Below are 12,423 nucleotides of genomic sequence, written 5' to 3' on the forward strand. Positions count from 1 at the left end.
TACATGTAGAATTTGACTTGCTGACTACAGGCACTGCAGAGGCACAATGGAGGAAGGCACAGGGTGTACAGTACGAATATGGGGAGAAGGCGAGCAGGTTGCTGGCACACCAATTGAGGAAAAGGGGAGCAGCGAGGGAAATAGGGGGAGTGAGGGATGAGGAAGGAGAGATGGAGCGGGGAGCGGAGAGAGTGAATGGAGTGTTCAAGACATTTTATAAAAAATTATATGAAGCTCAACCCCCGGATGGGAGGGAGAGAATGATGGGCTTCTTGGATCGGCTGGAATTTCCCAAGGTGGAAGAGCAGGAAAGGGTGGGACTGGGAGCACAGATCGAGGTAGAAGAAGTGGTGAAAGGAATTAGGAGCATGCAGGCGGGAAAGGCCCCGGGACCGGATGGATTCCCAGTCGAATTCTATAGAAAATATGTGGACTTGCTCGCCCCGGTACTGACGAGGACCTTTAATGAGGCAAAGGAAAGGGGACAACTGCCCCCGACTATGTCTGAAGCAACGATATCGCTTCTCTTAAAGAAGGAAAAGGACCCGCTACAATGCGGGTCCTATAGACCTATTTCCCTCCTAAATGTAGATGCCAAGGTCCTGGCCAAGGTAATGGCAATGAGAATAGAGGAATGTGTCCCGGGGGTGGTCCACGAGGACCAAACTGGGTTTGTGAAGGGGAGACAGCTGAACACGAATATACGGAGGTTGTTAGGGGTAATGATGATGGCCCCACCAGAGGGAGAAACGGAGATAGTAGTGGCGATGGATGCCGAGAAAGCATTTGATAGAGTGGAGTGGGATTATTTGTGGGAGGTGTTGAGGAGATTTGGTTTTGGAGAGGGGTATGTTAGATGGGTGCAGCTGTTGTATAGGGCCCCAGTGGCGAGCGTGGTCACGAATGGACGGGGATCTGCATATTTTCGGCTCCATAGAGGGACAAGGCAGGGATGCCCTCTGTCCCCATTATTGTTTGCACTGGCAATTGAGCCCCTGGCGATAGCGTTGAGGGGTTCCAAGAAGTGGAGGGGAGTACTTAGGGGAGGAGAAGAGCACCGGGTATCTTTGTATGCGGACGATTTGCTACTATACGTGGCGGACCCGGCGGAGGGGATGCCAGAAATAATGCGGATACTTGGGGAGTTTGGGGATTTTTCAGGGTATAAATTGAACATGGGGAAAAGTGAGTTGTTTGTGGTGCATCCAGGGGAGCAGAGTAGAGAAATAGAGGACCTACCGTTGAGGAAGGTAACAAGGGACTTTCGTTACCTGGGGATCCAGATAGCTAAGAATTGGGGCACATTGCATAGGTTAAATTTAACGCGGTTGGTGGAACAGATGGAGGAGGATTTCAAGAGATGGGATATGGTATCCCTGTCAATGGCAGGGAGGGTGCAGGCGGTTAAGATGGTGGTCCTCCCGAGATTCCTCTTTGTGTTTCAGTGCCTCCCGGTGGTGATCACGAAGGCTTTTTTTAAAAGGATTGAAAAGAGCATCATGGGTTTTGTGTGGGCCGGGAAGACCCCGAGAGTGAGGAAGGGATTCTTACAGCGTAGCAGGGATGGGGGGGGGCTGGCACTACCGAGCCTAAGTGAGTATTATTGGGCCGCTAATATTTCAATGGTGAGTAAGTGGATGGGAGAGGAGGAGGGAGCGGCGTGGAAGAGATTAGAGAGGGCGTCCTGTAGGGGGACTAGCCTACAGGCTATGGTGACAGCCCCATTGCCGTTCTCACCGAGGAACTACACCACAAGCCCGGTGGTGGTGGCTACACTGAAGATTTGGGGACAGTGGAGATGGCATAGGGGAAAGACTGGAGCCTTGGGGGGGTCCCCGATAAGAAACAACCATAGGTTTGCCCCGGGGGGAATGGATGGGGGATATGGAATGTGGCAAAGAGCAGGAATAACGCAACTGAAAGATCTGTTTGTGGATGGGAAGTTCGCGAGTCTGGGAGCGCTGACCGAGAAATATGGGTTGCCCCAAGGGAATGCATTCAGGTATATGCAACTGAGGGCTTTTGCGAGGCAACAGGTGAGGGAATTCCCGCAGCTCCCGACACAAGAGGTGCAGGACAGAGTGATCTCAAAGACATGGGTGGGGGATGGTAAGGTGTCAGATATATATAGGGAAATGAGGGACGAAGGGGAGACTATGGTAGATGAACTAAAAGGGAAATGGGAAGAAGAGCTGGGGGAGGAGATCGAGGCGGGGCTGTGGGCAGATGCCCTAAGCAGGGTAAACTCGTCGTCCTCGTGTGCCAGGCTAAGCCTGATTCAGTTTAAGGTATTACACAGGGCACATATGACTGGAGCACGGCTCAGTAAATTTTTGGGGGTGGAGGATAGGTGTGCGAGGTGCTCGAGAAGCCCAGCGAATCATACCCATATGTTTTGGTCATGCCCGGCACTACAGGGGTTTTGGATGGGGGTGACAAAGGTGCTTTCAAAAGTAGTAGGAGTCCGGGTCGAACCAAGCTGGGGGTTGGCTATATTTGGGGTTGCACAAGAGCCGGGAGTGCAGGAGGCGAGAGAGGCCGATGTTTTGGCCTTTGCGTCCCTAGTAGCCCGGCACAGGATATTGCTAATGTGGAAAGAAGCCAAGCCCCCGGGGGTGGAGACCTGGATAAATGACATGGCGGGGTTTATAAAGCTAGAGCGGATAAAGTTCGTCCTAAGGGGGTCGGCTCAAGGGTTCACCAGGCGGTGGCAACCGTTCGTCGAATACCTCGCAGAAAGATAGATGGAATGGAAAAAAGAAGGCAGCAGCAGCAGCCCAGGATCGGGGGGTGGGGTGGGGGGGGGGGGGGGGAGGAACCAGAAGGACTCTCAGGGTTGTTCATATATACTGTATAGTATGTATAATTCGTTGCTACAGATAATTACATATTGGACTGTTAAATTATATTTTTGGAGCGTGTTACTTGTGATAAGGCAGTTGCCAATTAGGGCTAGTTTTCATTTTTGTTATTTATTATTTATTCATTTTTTGTTTATAAAATAGGTCATTGTTATTTGTGTTGTTATAATATTGTGTAAAGGATGCACAATGTACTGTGTTGGTTGACCAAAAATTTTCAATAAAATATTTAATTTAAAAAAAAGAATGACAAGATATGAAAATAATGAGCTGAGTCAGGGCATTACCACAGAAGACTGGAGGAGGGATCATGCCACGAGAAGCAGCAGGGGCCCTGACTCAGAGTGAGCAAAAGAGAGTCAGGCTTTACACTCTTTGCTAAACATCCCCAGTGATATCGCTCATATGAATCCAAGATCAGTTTATAACTGGAACCTGGGGAATTACTCATATGAATCCAAGGTCAAGACACAACATTGCACTTCTGAAACCAAGTTCAATCCTAAACCCACCTCCCATGGCAGTGCTCATGTGAATCCAAAATCAAGGGCAGCACGGTAGCACAGTGGTTAGCACTGTTGCTTCACAGCGCCAGGGTCCCAGGTTCGATTCCCGGCTTGGGTCACTGTCTGTGCGGAGTCTGCACATTCTCCCCGTGTCTGTGTGGGTTTCCTCCGGGTGCTCCGGTTTCCTCCCACAAGTCCCGAAAGACGAGCTTGTTAGGTGAATTGGACATTCTGAATTCTCCCTCTGTGTACCCGAACAGGTGCCGGAATGTGGCGACTAGGGGCTTTTCACAGTAACTTCATTGCAGTGTTAATGTAAGCCTACTTGTGAGACTAATAAAGATTATTATTAAGATATAGCTGCTCTCCTGTGGCATTGCTCATCTGAATTTAATATCAAGCAATAATCAGCCTTCAGTGACATTGTTCATGCAGGTTTGAGATGATGGTATAACTACCCTTCCATATCATTGCTCACAAAAAGTTGGAGGATACTTCATAAGTCTGGAAAAATAATATTGTGTCATGAAGAATGAATAATAGAAATCAATGTAAATAGCTGGAAATTGGAATAATAGTGCGTTTAAATGTTTTTATTTATTCCTTCGAAGGAAGTGGGAGTTGCAGGCAAGGCCAGCATTTGTGGCCCTTCCCGAACTGCCTGACTGAACAACCATTTCAGACCCAACCACATTGCTGTGGGTCTGTAGTCACGTGTAGGCCAGACCAGGTAAGGACGGTAGATTTCCTTCACTAAAGAACATTCGGGAACTAATGCTGGAGTTTTAAAACAACCAATGGCACTTTCATGGTCACCATCACTGAGACTAATTTTCAATTCTAGATTTATTAACTGAATTTAAGTGCTGTGGTGGGAATTGAACCTGTGTCCACAGAGTGTTCCCCTGGGCCTGTGGCTTGCTAATCCAGTGCCACTCCCACCACGCCACCACCTTCCCCATTTTATGTAGCAGTAGAGGAAAAAAATAAATGACAGTCAAAAGGAATTCATATGCAATGTTTAAAATTAAACTAATTAATTTGGGATGGCACAGTGGTTAGCACTGCTGCCTCACAGCTCCAGGGTCCCAGGTTCGATTCCCGGCTTGGGTCACTGTCCGTGCGGAGTCTGCACGTTCTCCCCGTGTCTGCGTGGGTTTCCTCCGGGTGCTCCGGTTTCCTCCCACAAGTCCCGAAAGACGTGCTGTTAGGTGAATTGGACATTCTGAATTCTCCCTCTGTGTACCCGAACAGGCGCCGGAATGTGGCGACTAGGGGCTTTTCACAGTAACTTCACTGCAGTGTTAATGTAAGCCTACTGGTGACAATAAAGATTATTATTATTATTACATTCAGCAGCCTGGGATCAGAGAGACTGTAAAATGAATGACCACATTTCCTGTCGTACTTCAGTAGCTGAGATGTTCTGTGGTTGTCAAAGACACGGGCTGTATTTTCCCAACACCGATGCCGAAATCGCGTTTGGCCGGAGAATCCCCTTTTACGCTGGAATCGGCGGCGCCGCCGTTTTTGTGATCCTCCGCCCCCTCAAAACCGGCATACTTGAGGGGTACGCCGTGCGCCTTGTGGACGGCCTCAGGACGTCACCTGAGGCCCTCCCCCGATGCTCCGCCCCCGCGGCGTCGCTCGCGTGTGCTCTCACCGTTCAGTGACCTCGCCTTGGGGCTGTGCACTGTGTCCAGCGCCGCCACAGTTGGGGGAGGGAGCCGTTCCGCTGGCAGGGGGGCTTCGGCGGGGGCTGGGGGAACTGGTGGGGGATGGTCCGGGGGTGGCGAGGGGGGTTACAGGGGGGCACTATCTGGCAGGCTGGGTCTGCGCGCGGCCGGCGCCATGTTGTACGGTGCGACCGCCGCAGGTGGCCGCCATGTTGTACGGTGCGACCGCCGCAAGTGGCCGCCATGTTGTACGGTGCGACCGCAGCAAGTGGCCGCCATGTTGTACGGTGCGACCGCCGCAGGTGGCCGCCGTGCGCTCGCGCGGCCACAGACCCGGCCATTCTTCGGCCGTATCCACAGGTAAAGCCGGGGGCTTTACGCTTCACGGCTGCTAGCCCCCCCCCCAGCGCGCGGCGCAGACTTTCTGGTTGTAAGACCAGACGGATCTGTGGACATAGCCGCAGGATGGGAGAATGCAGCCCACTTTGGAGAAATCTCATTGATTTCCTACAGTGCAGAAGGAAGCCATTTGGCCCATTGAGTTTTCATTGACCCTCTGAAAGAGCACCCCAGGCACACTCCCCATAACACCACCCTTTGGACTCTAAGGGGCAATTCATTGCGGCCAATCCACCGAACCTGCACATCAATGCAAATCTTTTGTTTCTTTGTACTACTATTCACCACAAAGTAGGAAATATTACCTTGACTGGAATAGTTTTGTTCTTTACAAACAAATTTATGGAACTTAGAAACAAAATTAACTTAATACCCTTCAAAATGTTTTTTAAGAAGAATTTTCATCAGTGGGGCTGTTCCTTATTTCACAGGAAGAAGTCTTACAACACCAGGTTGAAGTCCCAACAGGTTTGTTTCGATGTCACTAGCTTTCGGAGCGCTGCTCCTTCCTCGGGTGCCATGGCATATCACAGCATTGCTTTGTCAAGCACTGTTTTCACCACTGTTAACATCACTGTTTAGTTAAGAAGTGCTTCTTTCTACAGCAGTGATGAATGGCTGAAGTGGTTTATCATTATCAGGAGATTTGCCAGCATTGGGGCCTTGAACAGTCACGATAAACAGTTCAAACAGCAGCTTGTGTGTGTGAATCAGAGTTTCGCACCTGCACTGGTATTTTGTTGAAAAAAGGTTCTTTACATCAGCTTGGAAAGTTCTGCAATGGATGGAAAAGTCAGTCCACATCGGTAATGACTGTTTCATTCCACAGAGGCGATTTGGAAAAGAGTTAAATTTAAGTGGTAGATCTTTGAGACAATGTGTTTTAATTTTTTTTTTAAACCGGCTCCGAAGGACTGAGGTGAGAGGCGGGTTTCTCTGGTCTGCCAGCCGCGTTTTCCTGGGCGGCGCCCCCTCGCCAGCAGTGGGATTCTCCGTTCCTGCCCCCTGCCAATGGGATTTCCCATTGTGGCCACCCGATGCCGCCGGGAAACCCACGGGGGTGGGCGCTACCAGCGCGACTGGGAATCCCGCCGGCGGAGAATCCTGTTTGAGGTCTTTTTCTCCCAACAGGCTGAGTTATATCTTCGACTGACTCAGTAAATGGTGAGCACCTCAGACACATTGGGCGGATGCACCATCAGCCGACGGCGGAATCACGAAACCCGATTGGCCGGAGAAAAGCTTCCGACGCTAAAATTGCGGTAGGTGCAGGTTTGACGCCTACGTCCGGCACCCCGAAAATGGCGTAAATGCATCTCTCGACGCGCTGCTTTTAAGCACCATTGGCATATCATTAGCGGGCCTGACCCTCTGTTCTCCGGGGCCCCCGCGATTCACCGCCCCCAATGGGCCGAGTTCCCATCGGCAAGGTTCACGTGTGGTCTCAGCAACCGAGAACCCGGCGTGGCGGCTGCGGACCGGGTCCAGCGCCGCCACAGTTGGGACGGGAGCCGTGCTGCTGGCCCGGGGTGGGGGGGGGGGGCTTCCGCGAGGGCTGGGGGACTGGTGGGAAGTGGCCAGGGAGTGGCCAAGGGGGGCAGGTGGGGTCCACGCACGGCCGGTGCCATGTTTTACGGCACGGCTGCTGCAGGTCGTTGCCGTGCGCCTGCGCACCCACGGACCCGGCCATTCTCCGGCCATTTTTGCCATGGGAGCCGGGAGTTTTACTCGGCGTGTCTGCCAACCCCGCACCGGTCGCAGGATCGGTGAGGGGTCGGCACCGAGTTTTTCCGTCGTAAAACTCCACAAATCCTGCGCTGGCGTCAACACTTAGTCTCAGAAATGGTGAATCCAGCCCAATGGGCTGAGAGATGTCTGTTTCGAGACACTCGATATAAAATGTAATATTTCCCGTTCACAAGTTAGGTAAATAACAACTGCAATGATTATTTACATATAACTACAATGCAGAAGCTGGTGGCCTCATGGCTGTGAATCAGCTTCCAGGATCGAACTGATACACAAACCCCCCATTTACTCGGATTCCCACCCTGGTCCCTGATTGGTTACCTGGCCCTCTCGGCAGATTGCCCGCCCCTGAAAGCGGACAAACACCCCATCCCTCCCTCTCTTCACTTCTTTTGTACATTGATAATAATCAAGTTACTTAGTCCCCAATAACTGGAACATTAAACACATGCCCTCAATCCAGCAGTCTTTCAGGTGGTTTCCGATTTCTAGTGGAGCGGGTAACTCCTCTGTCGGGGGTGCTCCCCCTGGGGTGCTTGCTGCAGAAGCCACCATACCCGGCATCTCCTCAGGAGCTGGTAACTCGGAGCCATCCGCTTCCATGAGGACAACAGACGGGCCTGTCACAGGCTGGCTCGGTACTTCACTGCCGGGCCAGTCAACACCGTACCCTGCTGGCAACATGGTTTCAGGTGGCAGAGCTGCCTGCTGGGGCATGGACCTTCCTGGTACAGGGACGACCGCTCTGGCTCCTCAAAGTATGATGCCCTCTTCGCAACTTAACTCATCCTTTCGTATATAATATGATGTCATCTCTTCAGTAACTGGCCCACTGGCCCAACCTCTCAGTCTCCTGCGCCTCACTTTGGACAACAGCAGATTCCTGCTGGCCCAATACTTGAGTTGCTGCCCCGAAACTGTCAACATGTCCAAGGAACCCAACAGTGTAACAATCTCTTGCAGTGGGTGCTGCCCTCTCTGGTAAAGGCAGGTGACTGAGCACATGAACATTCAGAATGTGTGCTTGAATGTATATTCGTAGGCACACAGAATTAACGCCCAAGGCTGAATTCTTGCTGATACGATTGGTGGAATAGTCTTATCTTCTTTAATAAGACCCAAGAGTGGTTTGCTATCCATAAAGTGCCTCCCATATACATACTGGTGGAACCTATTTACCCCATATACCATTGACAAGCCTTCGAGTGACAACATTGACCAGGGCCATATGGGGAGGCATCACAGGTTAACACCAATCCCCAAGACAGGCCAAAATGCACCAATAAACAAGATAAATGTACCAATGAAGTTTCGCTCTGGGGCGTCTTCCAAATCCAACGCTGGTGCTTTTTTTGTAACACAGGCAAGGGGGCCAATAATGTCAACAAATTTGGTAGAAAAGGCCAGAGTAATTTTCCATTCCTACGAATGATTGAGGTCAGGAGTGTTCCTGGGGGCCGATGCCTCCATTATGTCTCTGATGTTGTCTTCCATGAAGTCTAATCCTTCGGCATCTACGTGGTACCCCAGACAGGCTACTTCAGTGGCTTGAAAAGGACATTTTTCCTTCTTGGGGTGTACTCCAGCCCCTTGACATTTCTGTAGCACCTTCTCTAAGTTAGCCAGACGCTCAGCTGCTGACGATCCAGTTATCAAAACATCATCCAGGTATACTGCGACTTGTGGCAGACCTTGCAATAGACTTTCCATTGTTCTCTGTAAAATAGCACATACTGACAACACATCAAAGGGTAGGCGCCTATACTATACTGAAACAAATCTTTTTGTGTGTTTATCGCAATAGAACCTCGGGAAGTCTCATCTAACTCAAGTTGCTGATATGCATGGCTCAAATTTAGGTTTTTATACGACTGACCTCCAGCCAGATTTGTGTACAAGTCTTTAATCTTGGTTATTGGATACTTATTTAACTTGGCAGCGTGATTAACTGTTAATTTGTAGTCTCTACAAATGCCGACGGTCTTGTCCGGCTTTATCACGGGGACTATGGATGCTGCCCACCCTGTGAATTGAACTGGCTGGATAGTACTAGTACCCAATTCTTCCAGTATCTTCAATTCCGTGTCCAAACATTCTCGCAAGGTGTTTGGCACTGGTCTTGCTCTAAGAAAATGAGAGTTGCCTCTGGATCTACATAGATCATCGCCTGGAGGACCCTTATTTTACCTAACTCATCGTGAAAAGCATTCTCATACTTCTTCATTAACTCAGGCAGTCCCTCTTCCCATACTTGGAAGATCTCCATCCAGTTTAACCAGATTACTTAGAGCCAATCACGGCCCAAAAGACTTGGCCCTTGGCCTGACGGTATTGTTATTGGGAGCTGAGTGGATTGTTGCTAATGGTTTCCAGTACTGTGGTAGTAACCCTTACCGCTTCTCCTGTGTAAGTTGTTAGTTTTGCTGCAGTACCCCTCAAACGCGATGGCTAGAATCCTTGTAAATATCGAAATGTGTGTTCTCCTATCACCGAGCTAGAGGCTCCCGTGTCAACTTCCATCTTTAAGGGTTCACCGTTTACCAAAAACATCAGAGTGATGGGGCGTCTTTGCCCACTTTCACGTTGAACAATGGGTGAACATTTAAATCCGGAGTACTGGACTCTTCCATATTATTCACTTGTGATGTATCACTGACTCTGTTACTCACTTGGTTATTGACTCTGTTACACACTCTGTTACTCACTCTGTCACTGACTCTGTTACTCACTAGGTTACTGGCTGTTACTCACTCTGTTACTCACTCTGCCACTGACTCTGTTACTCACTCTGTTACTCACTCTGTCACTGACTCTGTTACTCACTCTGTTACTCATTCTGTTACTGACTCTGTTACTGACCCTGATACTGACTCTGTTACTCACTCTGTTACTCACCCTGTTACTGACTCTATTACTCACTCTGTCACTGACTCTGTTACTCACTCTGTTACTCACTCTGTCACTGACTCTGTTACTCACTCTGTTACTCATTCTGTTATTCACTCTGTTACTCACTCTGTTACCCACTCTGTCACTGTCTCTGTTACTCACTCTGTTACTCACTCTGTCACTGACTCTGTTACTCATTCTGTTACTCACTAGGTTACTGGCTGTTACTCACTCTGTTACTCATTCTGTTACTGACTCTGTTACTGTCTCTGTTACTGACTCTGATTCTGACTCTGTTACTCACTCTGTTACTCACTCTGTTACTCACTCTGTCACTGACTCTGTTACTCACTCTGTTACTCATTCTGTCACTGACTCTGTCACTGACTCTGTTACTCACTCTGTTACTCATTCTGTTACTCACTCTGTTACTTACTCTGTTACTTACTCTGTTACTCACTCTGTTACTAGGTTACTGGCTGTTACTCACTCTGTTACTCACTCTGCCACTGACTCTGTTACTCACTCTGTCACTGACTCTGTTACTCTGTTACTCATTGTGTTACTGACTCTGTTACCGACCCTGATACTGACTCTGTTACTCACTCTGTTACTCACCCTGTTACTGACTCTATTACTCACTCTGTCACTGACTCTGTTACTTATTCTGTTACTGACTCTGTTACTGACTCTGTTACTGACTGTTACTCACTCTGTTACTCACTCTGTCACTGACTCTGTCACTGACTCTGTTACTCACTCTGTTACTTACTCTGTTACTCACTCTGTTACTCACTAGGTTACTGGCTGTTACTCACTCTGTTACTTACTTTGTTACTCACTCTGTTACTCACTAGGTTACTGGCTGTTACTCACTCTGTTACTCACTCTGTTACTCACTCTGTCACTGACTCTGTTACTCACTCTGTTACTCACTCTGTTACTCACTCTGTCACTGACTCTGTTACTCACTCTGTTACTCATTCTGTCACTGACTGTCACTGACTCTGTTACTCACTCTGTTACTCACTCTGTTACTTACTCTGTTACTTACTCTGTTACTCACTCTGTTACTAGGTTACTGGCTGTTACTCACTCTGCCACTGACTCTGTTACTCTGTTACTCATTGTGTTACTGACTCTGTTACTGACCCTGATACTGACTCTGTTACTCACTCTGTTACTCACCCTGTTACTGACTCTATTACTCACTCTGTCACTGACTCTGTTACTTATTCTGTTACTGACTCTGTTACTGACTCTGTTACTGACTGTTACTCACTCTGTTACTCACTCTGTCACTGACTCTGTCACTGACTCTGTTACTCACTCTGTTACTTACTCTGTTACTCACTCTGTTACTCACTAGGTTACTGGCTGTTACTCACTCTGTTACTTACTTTGTTACTCACTCTGTTACTCACTAGGTTACTGGCTGTTACTCACTCTGTTACTCACTCTGTTACTCACTCTGTCACTGACTCTGTTACTCACTCTGTTACTCACTCTGTTACTCACTCTGTCACTGACTCTGTTACTCATTCTGTTACTCACTAGGTTACTGGCTGTTACTCACTCTATTACTCATTCTGTTACTCACTCTGATTCTGACTCTGTTACTCACTCTGTCACTGACCCTGATACTGACTCTGTTACTCACTCTGTTACTCACCCTGTTACTGACTCTATTACTCACTCTGTCACTGACTCTGTTACTCATTCTGTTACTGACTCTGTTACTGACCCTGATACTGACTCTGTTACTCACTCTGTTACTCACCCTGTTACTGACTCTATTACTCACTCTGTCACTGACTCTGTTACTCACTCTGTTACTCACTCTGTCACTGACTCTGTTACTCACTCTGTTACTCATTCTGTTACTCACTCTGTTACCCACTCTGTCACTGTCTCTGTTACTCATTCTGTTACTCACTCTGTCACTGACTCTGTTACTCATGCTGTTACTCACTAGGTTACTGGCTGTTACTCACTCTGTTACTCATTCTGTTACTGACTCTGTTACTGACTCTGATTCTGACTCTGTTACTCACTCTGTTACTCACTCTGTTACTCACTCTGTTACTCACTCTGTCACTGACTCTGTTACTCACTCTGTTACTCATTCTGTCACTGACTCTGTTACTCACTCTGTTACTCACTCTGTTACTCACTCTGTTACTTACTCTGTTACTCACTCTGTTACTAGGTTACTGGCTGTTACTCACTCTGCCACTGACTCTGTTACTCACTCTGTCACTGACTCTGTTACTCTGTTACTCATTCTGTTACTGACTCTGTTACTGACCCTGATACTGATTCTGTTACTCACTCTGTTACTCA

The sequence above is a fragment of the Scyliorhinus torazame genome, chromosome 11 (assembly GCF_047496885.1).
Source record: "Scyliorhinus torazame isolate Kashiwa2021f chromosome 11, sScyTor2.1, whole genome shotgun sequence".
NCBI classification, from domain to species: domain Eukaryota; kingdom Metazoa; phylum Chordata; class Chondrichthyes; order Carcharhiniformes; family Scyliorhinidae; genus Scyliorhinus; species Scyliorhinus torazame.